Genomic DNA, 17,307 nt, shown 5'->3' on the forward strand with positions numbered 1-17,307 from the left:
AAAATACGGCTGTGCCGTGCCGTGCCGGCGAGGCAGCGCCCGAGGAGAGGGAGGCTGGCGGGGCCGGAGGCAGGAGAGGAACCTCCAAGCTCTCTCCCGGGAGGAGCCGGCGGTCCCGCCGCAAGCGCGGGAGGAGCAGCCCGGCCGGGCGCTGCCGCCCGGGGCCGTGCCCGCAGCCGAGGCCGGGCGGACCGTGCCTGGGGGCCGGGGGCGCGGGCCCGCGGTCTCTTTAAAAGCCGGGGCCGGGCCGGGCGGGCGCGGCGGCAGGGGGCGGCGGCGGCGGCGGCGTGCGCGGGGCTCGGGCTGCTCCGGCACCGCGGCGCGCTCAGCCCTGCGCAGCTCCGCCCGCGGCCGCCCGCGGCTCGCACGGCTCGGCTCGGCACGGCACGGCACGGCTCGGCGCGGCCAGCCCAGCCCAGCCTCCCCGGGACCCCCGCGAGCCTCCGCGGCTGGGGCCACGCTGGAGCCCCCTGCCCCGCGGCGGAGGCGAGCCGCGAGTTGGCGCGGCGGCCGGCGGCCGCCCGGCTGCGGAGGTGAGAGGGGGCGGCGGGCGGGGGGCGGCACGGCTCGGCACGGCCCGGATCGGATCGGATCGATCGGCGGGGGCTGCCCGCCGGGCGGGCGCTGGGCGCCGCCGCTCCGGAGCTCGGCGGGTGGGTTTCTTCAGACCCCCCTCACGACAACTATTTCGGATCGTTTCACCCCGCTGTGCCCGCTCCCTGCTGCCCCGGCGGGGCTGGGCGCTGGCCGCCCGGGCGGAGCGGGCGCGCACCGACCCCCGGGACGCTCCGGCCCCGGCTCCTTTTGCCCGACTTTTTGGGAAATCGCAGTTCCCACGGCGGGGCTTTTCGGAGTGGAAAATGGGGGTGGGGGGGGCCCTCTCGGAAAAGAAGACGACACTACGCTGAGTTACGGCAGGGAGACGCTTAGAGAGAGCCTACTGTTTGACTAAAGCGTAAGGATTTCTTTTTAAAAAAAATATTGATGAGGAAAGAAGAGAGGCTGAAGATGAAAGTTTTTTTTCTTTAATATTTTTTTTCCTCTTCCAAGTCTTCGGATCTATTACAGTAGCGCCTTTCCTCCCCGCCTTCCATTTGTTTGTATTAATGATTTAGTAGCCGTCTTGCCTGAAAACTTCCACCGTGAGCGACTGCTGTGGGTTTTCAGGCAGTCAGTGACCTTAAAGGTTGGTTCAATGCTTTCTTCGTGCAAGATGTATGTGAAATAACCGCTGTGGTTTTGGGTTTTTTTTTCTTTTTCCGTCAAAAAAAATCCACCTGCTTTATAATTTAAAAGAAAACATCATTCAGTCAGGGAGTGATGTAATTCTCCTACCTAAGGGCACTGACTCTGATGCTTTGCAGGTGACTTGTCTTTTGCTTACTCTTTAAATTTATTTTAATTGCAGTATTTTGTAGCTAGGAAGTAACATATTTAACCAGTGCTCTTTGAGGATGTATTTTGTTAAAATTGAGATCTTTCTCTTTCAAAAAAAAATTTTCCCCTGATTTCTTCCCCCTTCCCCACCCCAAAGAAAACAATAAAAAAGATTAAGCATGAGATCAGTGGCAGAAAACCCAAAGGATTGGGGAGGCAGAATTCAGGCTAAAAACATTGAATCGTTTATAAAAAGGACACTTTCAGCCTTTCGCTTTTCCAAGCTCTCCTTCCACCTTTCCGTGGTCAAACTGTTCAACGCTTCGTTGCAAATAGTTTTAAGAAATTATTTCTGGTTTTCCTAAATATTAATTGTTCCTCCTCTATTTTTTACTGCACACAATTGTTCCGTGATAAGCACACAGCCCTCCTAAAAAGGTGACTATTGAAATGACCGCTCACCAATACGTGCTTAATGCATATTTTGAGGGGCTATTTTTTGAGGGGGTGAACTCTTAACTAGACTGGTGAAAAGTCTAAGAGAGATGTTGAGTAGGTGGAGAAAAAATTGATCACAAAAGGTTTTGTTTGCCGTGATGATACAGTCAGTTATTAATTGTAACGTGAACCAGAAGGGTGTTACATCTGTCACTGGTTTAAGTTAAAATAGTCATTGGTGTTAAGTTGGGCAAGTTTATCTAACGGTTAGTAGTATTTTGGGGGGAGGAGGCTGCAGAGATTATTGCTCTTGGTGTTAGGACTGGACGCGCTTTATCAGCTGAACGAACTAGATTATTGTACAGACATAATTTTCTATTTCTCTATCGGTTTCTTTTCAGTCTTTAGCAGTTTCTTAAACATTTGTCTCTAACAAAGTATCTGGTTTTTGGGAGTAGGGAGGTGCAGCTGGGAACGTTGGAAGTTTGGGGATAATGGGAGCAACAGGACGGTATTTATTTATTTAAAAAAAAAAAAAAGAGAGAGAGAAGTTAAGAGGTGAGGATTCTCTTTCTGGAGCATTCGGGCACTTTCCGGTGGGGTATGTCTCTAGGCTTTTAATTATTTATTTCACTTTTGTCCTTTAAAAGAATGAAGTAAAGCGAAACCAAAATGAAATGAAATAAAATTAGAGTAAGCGTTGAAAAATAAATAAATAAAGGAATGGAATGTCTGAAAGCCCAATGCTTGATTTCATCATCCTGGTGGTGATGGCTTCTCGATAGAAGCGATATCTGCCGATATCACCCCTGTTCCATGGCTATAGCCTGGCCTCATTTTACGCTGCGTTTCCACTGAACATGTTGACGTGCTGCTGCTTATATAAGGGGAAGAACAAATTCAAGCAGATTAGTGCTTGGGATTTTGAGATCGGCTACCCAGATTGTGTTGTGGGTTTTTTCCTTTGCTTGGGGGAGCTGATAGGGAAGGCTGGAGAATGATGGGAGGGGGTAAAATCGGGATGTGTGGTTGGGGGAAGATGGGGGTGATGCGGGGAGCAGCTTATTCACATAATGTCTGCGCTATGCCCTTTTTCTTTTCTTTTTATAAAGCCCATTATCTCTAAAAACACATTATTCTCCAGCCTGGTCTAAAAAAAAAAAATAGTGGGAGGGGTTATCATAGCGAGGGGGTTTGGTATGGGAGTCATTAGCCCCACTGCTGCAAAACCAAGATACAGAAATCCATCTGCACCAACATTTCGGGGGGAGGGAGGGCGTAGAGAGGGGGGAAGGGATGGATTGTCTATCTTGGATTAGCGAAGTGGAGCTTTGTATTCTTCATTTTCCTCCCCATCTTCTGCCATTTCCCCCCATCCCCCCTATCTGCACACCCGCTTTCCTCCTCCCAGCCCCCACCCCCCCGAAGGTTTCTCATCCCTTGACGAGAAAATTCTGTGTTACATCCTGATGGCTCTGCGGCTTTTTTTTTTTAGTGCATCACAACAGTGGCACGATGACCTTTGCTTCATGCCACATAGATTCGGGTTCCTGATAGGACTGTGACTGCAGCTTGGGCACATGTGCACACGCTCATACACCCATAGTCATGTACCTAGGACAGGCCGTGATTTAATTCCGATTTTTGCGTGTGCGTCTTTGTGTGTGTGTGTGTCTGATAAACATTGGCAGAGGGTAGGGAACGCAGTAAATGCCAAAGGCACGTCCATCCATTTCACCAGCCTCTTTTGCCGTGCTCTTTTCCTGGACATTGTCTCACACATCATGAGATTTTGTGTCGGGGAGGGGTGTGCCCTATGTGGATGGCAGGGGCCTCAGGGTTGGAGGGAGTGTATGCATACTGGGGAGGGAGGAATTGGGGGGCGCGGGGAAGGGGGGGGGGGGAATGGACCTGACGATGCTAATAACATTATTTTGGTCAAATGAACGTCTGGTGATAATGATTCAGTGTAACCATCCGTGAAATACATGCTTGCGACACACTGGAATAAAGGTTACTCCAGGGAGCTCCGGCAGAGCCAGGCATGCTCCGGGGAGTGAGCCGTCCCCTTTATGGGGGAAACAAAATTCATAAGCACCCCAGGCCCCCTCCCTTCCCAACGCCTCCTTGCATGTCCAAGCTGGAGGGCATTGCGATGGAGAGGGGGTGGGCTGCACTGGAGCCAGGATCAAACAAAGCCTTCCCGCCTTGTCCTCCTGTGCCATCCTCCCTTGCCCTCTTTGAACTTACCCGTGCCGTTGATCCAGACGATACAGGAATATCGCCATTTCTATGCAGTCCCTGCTGGAGGCTGGAGGGTGGTGAATTGAGGTGGGGGGGTGGGGATAGCTCCTTGTGTTTCTGTTGTAGGATGTGCAGGAGAGCCACGGCTTTTTGGGTTTGAGTAGAGCAGGGGAAAGGCTGGGGTGGGGGAGCAAAGCAAGACGAGAGTCTCTTCCTCCCTCCCTCCCTTCCTTCCTTCTTTCCCCCATCTAGGACATGGGGAAGGGTTCAGCAAGCCTCAGCTGGTGGCTGCGGGTGACTGGTGCACTGGGGTGGGGGAGCTGAGGCAGTGAGAGGGAGGCTTTTCCTGGGTTTCAAGCAGGCCAGGACCCTCTCGAAGGCTCACAGACCTGCTCAGCACCCTCCTTCCCTGGGTGTGAAGGACCTCTTTGCTTGGTCACGGGCAGCTCACAACCAGGCAAAAGGCAGTCTTGGGGAGGAAGGTGCTCTTGCGGTTCTGCCAGCTGCTGCTTCTCATCTCCTGTGTGTGGCTGTGCCTGCTCTGAGGTCTCCATGTTTCTGGATTTTTCCAGTTCATGAAGCAATAGCAAAAGCTGAATCAATAGGTCTGTCCAGGGCTATTGTTTGCCTTTTGCTTTTCCCCATTTTCCCTGACCTTGAGGTGCAACGGTAAACTACAGCCAGGAAGATGGGGTAGGGGTGTGTCCTGTGCCCCACACTGTTGGTGTGGGTGATGCCCAGAGACATATTGCTTTCCCTCACTTCCGTGCTTTGTGCTCACCAAAGCCAATCTTGCCTCAGCTGCCTGTCTTCACCAGTAGTTAATTTTTGATCTCTCCCTGCCCTCCCTTTTACCACAGTCACTTCAGAATTGGTTGTCATGCTGCAGCTCCTGTGCTTGCAGGCCAGCCATGGCTGCTGTCGAAGATGATGCGGTGGCCAGCTAAGCAACAGGCTGTGGGTGCTGCAGGGCCCATGTGCCCGCTCCCCCCAGACATTGCCTCGCTGGTACTCTGTGGGATAAAGGTGGGCCCTGGCTTTGTGGTTCCTCTTATTTCCCCAGTGATTAAGGTACTAGCATCATCTTATGGCACAGTGAGCCTCCTTTTATGAATTATTTGTTAGCAGGAATAGGAAAGGTTGGAAAAAAAAGCATTATTGTAGGTAAACTTCAATGATTGCATTGTGAGTTTTGTAGCTCAGCAGTCCCTGACTGTGGTGCTTTGTCCTTCCTTGAGCTTGCACAGCCAATGGAGAAGAGTGAGCTTCGTGTGGAACTGGAACTTACTCCTCACCCTGAACGATTTGCAGCCTTGAAGTGAGAGGGGAACTCTGTTCCTGCAGAGAGTTCAGAAGGTGAAAGGTGGTGCCAAGGATGATTTCTGGTAGTGATGACGGTGGATTTTAAGACCTAAGTTTGTGCACAAAAAAAATGTGCCTTCTCCCTCCCTTACTTTTCTGCCTTTTCAAGCAAGTTACCAAGACATCAGGTGCTGGCAACTCTTACTCTTTTTGTGTTAGGATTGGATTTAAACCCTTGACCTAGAGGATAACTTCAAACTGAGCAAGATTGTCTGGCATGTTTCTGGGAAGGGAGAACTTAGTCCCTTTCTTGTTGTAGCAGCAGTGGTGTTTCAGTGATCTACTGAACTTCTTGCTTTTGTTTCTGTAGCCTCCTCTGGGCTCTGGAGTTTACCTGTTTTGAGAAGCAGAGTTCCGCCCCCCCCCCCCCCCCCCCCCCCCCCCCCCCCGGCCTTGATCTGTCTTCCTTTGCCCTCTTCTCAGCTCTGCATTCTGGGCATTTGCAGGTGGATGTCTGGATAGTGGCTGAGCTGTCATATGCTGTGTCAAGGATAAGGACATACAGTGATCTGGCCAAGAACAAACTGAAGGAGCCAGAAGCTTTATGATAACCAAGAGCCAGGATATGACATGGCTTCTGACAATGATTCAAGAGACAGGGTGTTTAGTTTAAGGGAAAAAAGCTCAGCAACTTTATCTGCCCCTGCCCCCGCCAGCATGAAGAGGAGACAGGCTTTATTTTGGGACTGTTGCCAATGCAGCTGGAGTCAGAAATTACCCAAATTTTGGTTAATCTTTGGAAATTTTTATCAGCTCTCTTTTCCCCCTCATCCCCCTCTTCTAGTTAATAGCAGAGTCTGTCAATCTAGCAGAGGCTCTTAATTCATACAGCAAGTGGTGAGGAAGATATTTTGCGTTTTGGAAACCAAGATGCTAAAGGGATTGGTAGCTTCTTGAAACTAGCACGCGGCATAATCTTGGGTCAGGCCATTTGCTTTTTCTTTTCTTTGGTTTCTCCTCACATGGGCATAGACCAAGGCAATTTATGTATGTAAAGGACTCTGAGAATCAAAGATGGTGTTTTGACCTCTCTGCCAATCCAAACAGCCAGACCAAGATATGTTTTTAGAAGGGCAGCATGGGAGAATTTTGTTCTGCCTTTCTTCTTGTTATGGGCAGTGGATGGCATTTTCAGTACTTTGTGTTTGCACCTTCCCCCACCACCCCCCACCACCTTTTTTTTAGCATGGAAAAGTCATGAGCTTGGCTTAGGCCAGCCTGAGAATGGCTTTACTGAGGTCTAGCAGGGATGAAGTGCAGTGTCCCTGTAGTGGAATGCTTGGAAGAGTTGAGCAATAAGATTCCTAATAGAAATATGCCAGTGACGTTGGAAGATCCTGTGTTCTTCCTTAAGGAAACATGGGGATATGATTTCTCTTGTTGCCATTTCCAGAAAAAGGCACTCTCTGAGCACTGTGGGCAGATGTTGGGAGCTGTACACCATGCAACCATCTTGGCAGAGTCCTCTGTTTGGATAAAGCCTGCAGCCTCTCGGGACTCTGGGCTGCTGCAAGCATCGCTGTGTGGCTTTGCAGAGGGTGGCAGGGGTGTGCTCACAGCCATCAGTTCAGCTCGTTCTGAAATGTGGCCCCTTGCTGTAGAGCAGGGCCCTTCATCTGCCTTGCTTCCTTGTGTCTCTTAGAGCTTTTCCCCTGTCAGCCCTGTGCCTGAATTCTCTCCTGGGCATGTTCCCCTGCCTGTTTCTTGTCTGCTGGCAGCAGGAGTGAGCCAGGGTGTTGGGAAGGGGATGTCGGGGATGAGGGGGACTCTGTCAGCATATCTGTCGTCTCTCAGCAGTGTGCTCAGCTTCCGTCCTTTCCAAATTCCTTTACTCTGCCCTTGGTGGTGAGGGACGGCTTGTTTCGAATACAATCTGCTTGTGTCATTCCTGGCCCTGCCGCTTGTCATCCATCACATCATGGGAACTAATTAACACTAGTGGCTTTGAATCCTGGGAATGACAGTTCTGGGATAGTAGACTCTTTCAAAGATCCTGATGTTTCTCTTCAGAACTAGGGCAGCCCAGCCCAGGAGTTCATGGACTCTGTTGTCTTGTCTGCTGCACCAACCCTGTAGTGAGTGTGCGTGTGTAATTAGCAGGGAGGGCACCCAAGGCCTAGGCCTGCCTCATAATGCCCTTGACAGTGCTGCAGCATCCCCTGCATCCAAGTACCTCCCAGCAGCCGGATGAGAGCCAAGGAATGGGATAGAATAATTGATGAGGATAGGGGGAGGTATGATGTAAACCTTTTGAAGCTGCCGGTAGCTTCTCTACTGCCCTTTTGGGTACGTAACAGCTGTGCGTAGTCCTAGAATCTGCTTGTGAGTTTGACCCTGGGAGCATCTGCTCATGGCAAAGCATACTGTCCTGTGCCTGCTGCACTGCTCATCCTATTGCTGTGTTGATGGGAGGTGTCGTCAGGGGAATCGGTGTGCTGCTCCCGTGGGGATGACAGGATTAAAGGTGAGGCATTGGTCATACTGTGAGGCTACCCAGACAGTACTTGCTCCCCTTCTCCCTCTACTTTCTCTCCTTCCTACTGTTGTGAACCACTTCTAAGGAGGGGAAGAGTCCCATGGGGATGGAAAGGAAGGTAACTAAGCAAGAATATGTTTTCTGGCAGCTGAAGGGGGATGAGGAGAGGAAGAGCTCTCCAGCGGGGTAATTGTCTGATGAGGCCGGCTGCATCTGCAGAGCAGGGAGGTGCTGGCTTCATTTCAGTCTGCTGTTGCAGCCCATTTTTTTTTTCCCAATAATGTGTTAATTAAGCATTGATTTCAGGGGAAAAAGGAATCTGCTTGAACTGCAGAAACTAAATGGAGTGTGGAGGAACGGGATCTGGTGAGGGATGTGTGGAAGGACCTTCTGTCAGCTGTCTTCATGACCAGTCATGGAGGGAAGAAAGGAAAGGACTGAAGAAAAGCTTGTTCACCTTTAAGTTTAGAGTCCTTTGCTCTTCTTAAAGGAGAGTCTTGTTTCTTCTTTAACCACACAGTTTTCAGCTGATGTGTGCTAAGGAATTACCACGTAGCCAACTGTATTTTCTTATGAAATATAAGTAATTAAATATTTCAGTTTTATTAAAAAGCAAAATTGAAGAGAGGTTTTTCAAGGCATGTTAGCATTCAAGAGGCTTTTTGTTCATTTTGGCACTCCTGATTTTCTGCTTATGTAGTTACTGTTGTATCTATAAATTAATCAAGCTGTGGTGCAAGTTAAGGCACCAGTCATAATGGTGAACTTGCTCTCATTACTTGCAGTTATCTAGTAGCTGAACTGACCTTCATTTACTGCATGTGGGTACGTCAGTCACTGAACACAGATATAAGGTTGTGATGTGCACATTTAACGTTTTCTCTTCTGATCCTCAGAGCACTGGAAGGTGAGACAAGATTGTGAAATCTCGCTCCCTTGCTTGGCTGAAATTTCTTCTGTTCATTAGACTGGAAGAGCCAGTGGGAGGCTATGCTGCCCTCTTTTTGTGCTTCCACGTGTTAGGGATGCATAGGGAAGATAAGAGTCCTTGCTTGAGCCTGAGATCCTATCTGGAATAAACCTCTCTGCTGATGTGAGCAATGTATTCTTATGGCATTAAACGGTTTGATTTGAATTATTTTGACCACTGTGCTTTCTGTCTTCACTAGTTCTGGGAAATAATGGAAAGGAGGGAATAACCTGTCTGACCTTTCTGAGCATTGTGTTAAGCCTGAATTAAAGTGATCTCGGTCAGATCATGCAATAAATGAAATGGCAGCATTATCCTGAGAAGCAGCCTGTCCTGGCTGCTAAATTCCTTTCCGCACCATCTGCAATATCGCACTACAGAAGGATCTGCTGTAGCATCAGGACACATTTGAAAAGGAACAGCCATGGAACAACTATTTTCCAGGAAGTTTTCTTTGACCTGTTGCTGGCTGTTGAAACCCTCAGAATCACAATGGTTGAGGTTGGAGGGGACCTCTGAGGTTCATCTGATCTGACCCTCTGCTTAAGCAGGGCCCCTGGAATGGAAAAGGTGACCATGTCCAGATGGCTTTTGAATATCTTCAAGGAGGGAGGCACCACAACTTCTCTGGGAAACTTGTGTCAGGGCTTGGTCACTCCCATGGTAAAAACATGTTTCCTGATGTTCAGACAGGACCTCCTGTGTTTCAGTTTGTGGTTATTGCCTCTGGTCCTGTCACTAGGCACCACTGAAAAGAGTCTGGTGGCTCTGTCATCTTTACACCCTCCTTTCAGGTGTTTATTTATGTTGATAAGACCCCCCAAGTCTTTTGTCCTCCAGGATAAACAGTCCCATGTTTCCTAGACTTCCTTCGTATGAGAGATAATATTAGTCCTCTTCATGGCCCATTGTTGGACTCTCCCCATTACGTTCATCTCTTTCTTGTACGGGGGGGGGCGTACTCCAGGTGTGGCTCACCAGTGCTGAGCAGAGGGGGAGGATCCCCTTCTTCAACCTGCTGGCCACACTTCTCATGCAGCCCAGGATACCAGTAGCTGCCTTCTGTGCAAGGGCATGTTGTTGGCTGATGTTCAGCTTGGTGTCTACCAGGACTCCCAGATCCTTTTCCACAAAGTTGCTTTTCAGCCAGGTGGCCCTCAGCATATACTAATGCATGACCCATGGACATCACTATAGTGGTATGGAGTGGCAGCAGAGCAGGCAGGATGGCCCTTAATCATTAACATAAGAAGCAGGATTCTGGAGTGCTTTTCTGGAATCTGTCAAACCAGTTTTTCACACAAGACATCACTTTCTCCATCCATGGAAGATTCAGAGTTATAGTTTGTAAAGCATTACGAGTGCCTTGAAAAGAAGGCTTCATGTATCAGAATAGAACAGAACAGTTCCAGTTGGAAGGGACCTACAATGATCATTGAGTCCAACTGCCTGACCACTTCTAGGCAAACCAAAAGTAAAAGGATATTAAGGGCATTGTGCAAGTGCCTCTGACAGGCATGCGGCATTGACCATCGCTCTGCGACGTCTGTTCCAGTGTCTGGTCAGCCTCTCTCAAAGTGTTTCCTGATATCTTGTCTGAACCTTCCCTGGTGCATCTTTGAACTATTCCTAAACATCATGCCTCTGAATAGTGGGGAGAAGAGATCATCACCTTCCTTTCCCATTCCCCTCCTCAGGAAGCTGTAGAGAGCAATGCAATCGCCTCTCAGTCTCCTTCACTCCAAACTAGACAAATGCAGAGTCCTCAGCCACTCCTCGTAGGACGTGCTTTCCAGCCTTTCAGCAGCCTTGTTGCTCTCCTCTAGATGCATTCAAGTAATGTCCTTCTTAATTTGTAGGAGATATTCCAGTTTATTTGATTGTTCTGTTACTATGGCCGGTTACATGCTGCAATCTTTTTGTAGACCATGAAGAAAAGAAATTTTAAATTATTGATTATTCTGTTGTTTTGACAGAGATGGGGGAATGCAGGAATCCTGTGATTAGACTAAGGCGAACCTTCTCAAGGGACTCTGTATGCCTGATACTGTATTGAAGTCCTAGGATCAAAATCTTCTGGCTTTTCTGGTCAGCTCATGCAACACTTTGAAAGAGTGTATGAGACAATATAATTTCAGGTATATGCATTTAAAATACCTACTACATATCTGTGAATCAAATGTTAAGGGCTTTATGGGAAAATACAAGGAAATAAGTTGATCCTTTATGTAATTTCATGTAAATCATTAATCAAATACGTATCTAGGGTGTATCTAACAATAGTGGACCAAAAGACATAATTTTGTTGAGTCGGGTCTTAAGGATTTAGCTCAATATAATTAGTTTTGTAAATGTGTCCCTGTCTTCCTTGTTGGTTGATGTGACCTAGTTAATGAGTTGTTAGCAACTCTGTTTGGTACTACCTTGGGTCATAGGGTAAAATGGTGCCTGGGATGTCGTGGTACTTTTTTTTCAGAGGGTTGTAATTTCATTGAATAAATGTATTTTAGGAGGCTAGAGCGAGCTACGGTTTGTTTACTAAGACCACAGTGTATGGTAGAAATGCAGAGTGAAAAGGGAGTAACACATTGATAGGCCTTTGATAAGACAGTAACTCTTCTAAGAAGTTTACCTGATCACAGCAGTTCTTCCTTCCACGTTCACTTTGTTGCCGATGTGTAACGTGAGGCCGGAAGCTGATTTGCTTTCTTGGCACAACATAGGTCAAATACCTATTAAACTGCAAAATGGTCTGAATTCAGTAAGAAGAAATTTATTGAAGACAAATGAAAAGTACTGCACTTGGGATAGTGAATTCAAATACCTACATGTAAAATGGGGGATAACAAACCAGGCAACAGAACTGCAGAAAAGGTTCTGGGAGGCACTACAGTGAGTCAGAGACTGAACGTGAGTCAACAGTGTGGTGACGTTGCAAAAAAGCAAATCTCATTTTAGGGTATATTTAACAGGAATGTCACGTGTAGCACACAGGCGGTAGTTTTTCTACTCCAGCAGCTGCTGCTGAAGCCATAGCAGAGCACTGCATCCAGCATGAACAGCAAAACCAGAAACAGTGGAAGGAGATGAGGAGAGGGCAGCCAGAGCAGCGAGCGCCACCTGCGAGGACAGGCTGGGGTGGTTTAGTCTAGAGAGAAGATTGATGAGGGACATGGAAAGTCTTCCAATATTTAAAAGCTTGTTTTAAGAAGACAGTGATTAATTGTTCTCTGTGTCCACTGGGAACAGGACAAGAAGTAATCAGCTTAATTTGTAGCAAGGAAGATGTGGAGATAGATGCTAGGAAAAGCTTCATGAGTGTTTGGATAGTTAGGCATGAAAACAGATTCCTGAGAGAGGCTGTAGTGCCCTCATCACAGGAAGTTTTAAGAGCAGATGAGACAAAGAGACGTCAGATTTTATCTAGGCTGTTTTATTAGTTTTGACCAGTTCAGAAGAGGAATGGGCTGTCTGAACTCCTGATGTTTGGTCCCAACACCTCTCGCGCTCCCTGAAAGCAGGCTTCTCCCCTCACGCGCTGTTGTGGTGGGAGCATGGCGGGGCAGGGCCAGGGTGAAACACTCCCTCTGCAAATGTCCCTGAAGCACCTTCCATGCTTCTGGCACAATCCACTTTTACAGTGCATGTCCCCAAAAAGCCTGAGGGAGCTTGTGCGTTTGCTAGTGTCACATTAGCATCCAGCACTGTAAGCCTTTCTATTTCTGCAGATAACGAACAAGCAGAGGGCTGGTCTGGCTTTCTGTAACCTTGTAACTAAGAAATGGAAGTTACTTGAGACTCTTATTCTGGTTACCAATTAATTTACACTGGGAAGATTTGGAGAAATGATTTGGAGATGGAAAAGAAGACTTACACTTCTGCTTTCACCTGTTAAAATACGCTGCAGATTTGTATCGTGTGTCACAGTTACTACAAGATGATTTTTCTGTGCTCTTCCATCAAATGTAGACAAGGAGAAAGGATTTTCCTTTTTGCAACATCTTTTCTTCCAGTTGCCTAAAGCAGAGTAGTGTGGATTAGGCATTGCAAGGAGGTGCGTTAGCACCCCATGGATTTGAGAAGAGAGAACCTAACACCTGATTCAGTAAAGACATACACTTCAGTACTTGTGAAAGGGGTTCGTGGCACTTCCAGAGAGGAAGATGTTACTCTGGGAATGGGGCTCTTCCCTGAGGGTTCAGCAAAACCTTTCAGTGGCTACTAGTAAGTAATCCAAGACAGACTATGTGGTGTGTTCTGTCTTTCCCTGAATCTTAGATTTATGTGAACAGCCTATCTGGAGCCAGTTGGGCCTAGGAGCGAATTTCTGAGCATCTCCATTGCAGACAGCTGGTTACCTTAACAAACCTCAAAGAAGGAAGCTCCTTCCTTCTGGTTTAACAGAACATCCAGGAATATATGCTTGTTGAACTTGAACAATGTTGGGCTTGGCCACTATATGCGTGCACAGTTTATGATACAATCGTTTTCCGCCTTCTTACATAAACTTGTAACTGCAGGCTCTTTCCATTCTTCAGAGTGAGTGGAGGATGAAGATATTATCCTCTACTTCTTGTCACTAGAAGTGAGTCAGGTTTGACACACAAAAGTAGGAGGCAACAGTTTGTGTGTAGGAAGCTTGTTCTGTCCAAGGAAAATCTCAGGGTTATATGCAGGGTGTTAGTCCTGCAGCACTGCAAGGCTGGTATCTTCTGGAGCTTAGTTCACGCACACTCACCATTTGGAGCATATGGAGAGCTTCGCAGATTCAGACCTCAAGGGATGACTGGTGAAATGGTGGAAGGCAGGTTGGGATGGAATTATTTGTTTATGAGGCCCCATATTGCACCAAGTAATAATTGTTTATGAACAGTGCTGTGAAGTCAGGAGGGAAACATTGCAACCCAAAGAGATAGTAAGATATAACCTAATTGTTGTCGTTGTTGTTGTTATCCCTGTCTATTGTGGTAGCACCTACACAATCCTTGTTCATACACAGGGCAAAACATGTTCCCTGCCCCAAAGAGCTAGAGAGCTAAGGATGAGACAGGAGACAACAGATGGACATAGATAACTGGGGGAGTACAGAAAAACAAAGATTGGTCAGCAGGATGGGTGGTATGATAGCATGTTGACAGCTTAACTGTTTTCAAGCTTTCTGTAGGCTTGTGGCAAAGGATTACAACAATAATTCAAGCTGTGGCCTCTGCTTTGGTGTTTTTGTGTTTGCGTCTTCCATCTGTTTTATTTAAACAGCTTAATTCTCACTTGATGAGGTTTTTCTGTCCCAAACTTTCCCATCATTCATCTGATGTAGTTAGGGAGACACACTAGTTCAGCAATGAAGTGTCCACTGCAGTTTTTAAGGGAAACAAATTTTTTATTATGGAAAGAGAATGAAACAGTAAGCACAGGATTTTGATGCTGTGTATTTAAAAAGATGCTGTGAAAAGACTGAGGGATCTCGGCAGTATGAATATCCAAAGTAAGTGGCATAATGCAAAAGCTTTGTTAGCTGAAGTGTTGACTTCACCAAGGTGGTGTAAAAACTATCTAATGCCGTTAACAGGCAACAATTTTGTGCATATGGCTGTATACTGGGGAGCGCCAGAGTTCCTGAAATTGTGGAGGGCTCTGTTTCAGCTGCACAGTGAGCAGTCATTCCAGATGTGTGGCTGTACCATGCTGCTGGGGAGCTTAGGCATGCTTGGCCTTAGGGGCTCTGCCTGTGCCAGTGGCTGCATTCACATGTGTGTCTTGTTTTGGGTGTTGCCTTGAGAGGGTCACAAAATGTGGGCTAGACATCAGGTCATTTTAGGGTGTTCTTTCTGAAATTTAATTATATCAAGTAACATTGTGTGATGCTGTGATGTCCTCTCTCTTTTACTGTGTGGTTTGTTATCATCACACAGTATGCCAACATCAGGCATATTATGAATGTGTCTCCTGTTAACCCTTGTGTTGCCAGTACCCATCTCCCACTTTGGCCTGCCATGCCATTTATTGTTCAGCAGTACAGAAGTGACTGAGGGACATTAGATGCAGCTGCATGTTTTATAGTGCGTGTGCAATGGTGAGTAGTTAAAATGGTCTAAAACTTAAAGTTTGAACTGTTCAGTCAAGTCTTAAGTAATTCTGGGTGAAGTGGTTTCCAGGAATCCGCCAATACAGACAAACTGCAAAATTATGGGACCTTTAGTGCTAGAACACATTTTTGGGGCAAGCATTTATGGAAAAGGGAGTTGGCTGTTTTGGGGGTTATTCCTGGCTCTACTACAGAATTCTGTGGACCTTTGGATGCAAGTAATTAAAAGCACTGTGGTTTTGGGCTTGTAATGCCTCCATGCTTCAGTTCATCCTTTATGCTTACTTAATGGATGGTGAGGTTTCACAGCTGGTTGTAGAGTTTTTAGGTTAGGAGCTGAAGAGTATGGAGAATGAGGACCACGTATTCTGCTCTTGAGCTGAACATAACGAGCTCTCCCAGCTTCTTTGCATATCATGCTCTAGCCCCTAACCATTAAGATGGTTCTTGCAGTGGTGAAAGCTAATCATATACTGAACTCTGTTGGCAGAAGCATAGACAGCAGGACAAGGGATGGGATTATTTCCCCATAGTCAGCACTTGTGGAATCACGCCTACTTACTGTGTCCAGTTCTGGCCTCCCCAGTACAAGAAAGACATTGACAAAATGCAGCAAGTCTGGCAAAGAACCCCTGAGGACAGTTACCCCTAGTAACTGGCTGCTGTTGGGTGGTTGTACCACTGACCGCTAGCCTTTGAGTGCAGTGGTCCAGTCAGTTTTCCATGTGCTTTGAAACACAACCGGCTGGTTCTGGCTGTCTATAAGTCATGAAATCACAGACTATCTTGAGTTGGAAGGGACCCATAAAGATCACTGAGTCCAGCTCCCTGCTCCTCACAGGATGACCTAAAACTAAACCATATGACTAAGAGCATCATTCAGATGCTCCTTGAACTCTTTACAGGCTTGGTGCTCTGACTGCTTCCCTGGGGAGCCTGTTCCAGTGACTGACCACCCTCTCAGTAAAGAACTTTTTCATAATGTCCAACCTGAGCTTCCCCTGATGCAGCCACATATTGATGTTTACAATTGTATTATTGGAAAATCTTTCAAAAGTTGTGCTCTCCTTGTCTTCGTTGGGCCTGCCGCCTTGTCACAGAAGGTTATCTGGCTGATTTTTTTCCTTGGTAAGTCCGTGTTGCTGTTCCAAATCTTTGTATGCCTGGAAATGAGTTCCTGGAGGATTTACTGCATAACCTTCCTTGGGACTGATGTTAGGCTGATCAGTCTCCAATTCCCTGAAACTTCTTTCTTGTCCTTTTTGAAGACAAGTGCGACATTTACCTGTTTCCAGTCATCAGGAATCTCCTCCAATCACTGTGATCTTTCCAATGTGACTGAGCATGATCTGACAGTGACATCAGCCATTGTTGCATCCGCCAGTGCTGTTGGGGCATCTTGTGTGGTCCCAGGGACTTGATTATGCCCTGTTTGCTTAAATGGTCCCTAACTCAGTCTTCCTCTGCTGTGGATAGTTTTTCAGTCCCCTGGATCCTTCCACTGACCACATGGAACCGGAAAGCTGAGAACAGTCCTTGCCAGTGAAGACCAAAGTAAAAAGGCATTGAGGACCTAATTTTCCCTTTACTGTTACTTCCCCGTCCCGTTCAACTTTGGGCCCACAGTTTCCTTAGTCATCCTCTGGCTACCAGTGTGAATTTAGAAGCCCTTCTTGCTGCCTTTCACGTTCTGTGGATTTTGATGCAGTTTTGAGCTCTTCTACTTTTCATCCTTACGTGCCAAGGCAGAGTTTCGGTATTGCTCTGGGGGGGCACACCCCCACTTCCACCTTCTATTCGCTTCCTTTTGTGTTTGAGGTCTGTCAGGAGTTTCCCGTTCAGCTGCCTGCTTCTTTCCACACCCACTTGACTTCCCAGACATTGGACTGCTCTTGTGCTTAGAGGAGTTTGTTCTTTAAGATCAACCAGGTCTCTTGGGCCCCTTTGCTAGATTATCCAATGTAAGTGCTCAGTGAATGATTTCTTAAAGCTCTCCAGTGATTCTTCTGTCACCATAATTGTGCTGGGGAAATGGTTCTGTTTGTAAACTGATTTATATGTCATTTCAGATTTGGTGGTTGTTCTCTGTAATTTTTGTCTCTCTCCATGTTAAACACATTATACCCCTTCCCTCTATTTCCACATAAGTTTTTCTGTCTGCTTTATAGCCTCTTTTTGTCAGACTCTGTACAGATGTTTCCATGTGCTTTATTTGATGGTGGTTTTTTTTTTGTTTTTTTTGGGGGTTTTTTTGTGTTTGCTTTTGTTTGGTTTTTTTTTCTTTTTTTTTTTAATCCCCCGACACCTCCCTTCTTTATACTGTCAGAGGTAAATAATCAAATGGAAAGGGCAGGA

The 17,307-nt window shown here is 47.0% G+C and overlaps 1 protein-coding gene across 34 annotated transcripts in view; it reads left to right on the top strand.

The window, feature by feature from the left end:
• The first annotated feature begins 299 nt into the window (after nucleotides 1–299).
• NRXN3 (neurexin 3) overlaps nucleotides 300–17,307 on the top strand; it is a 1,022,019-nt gene continuing 1,005,011 nt past the window's right edge. For all 34 annotated transcript variants that reach the window (XR_005105297.1, XR_005105300.1, XM_037394470.1 and 31 more), the window contains exon 1: nucleotides 300–533. The gene's annotated coding sequence lies outside the window, so the exon portion shown is untranslated. The remainder of the gene's footprint in view (nucleotides 534–17,307) is intronic.

This window comes from Falco rusticolus, chromosome 7, assembly GCF_015220075.1.
Source record: "Falco rusticolus isolate bFalRus1 chromosome 7, bFalRus1.pri, whole genome shotgun sequence".
NCBI classification, from domain to species: domain Eukaryota; kingdom Metazoa; phylum Chordata; class Aves; order Falconiformes; family Falconidae; genus Falco; species Falco rusticolus.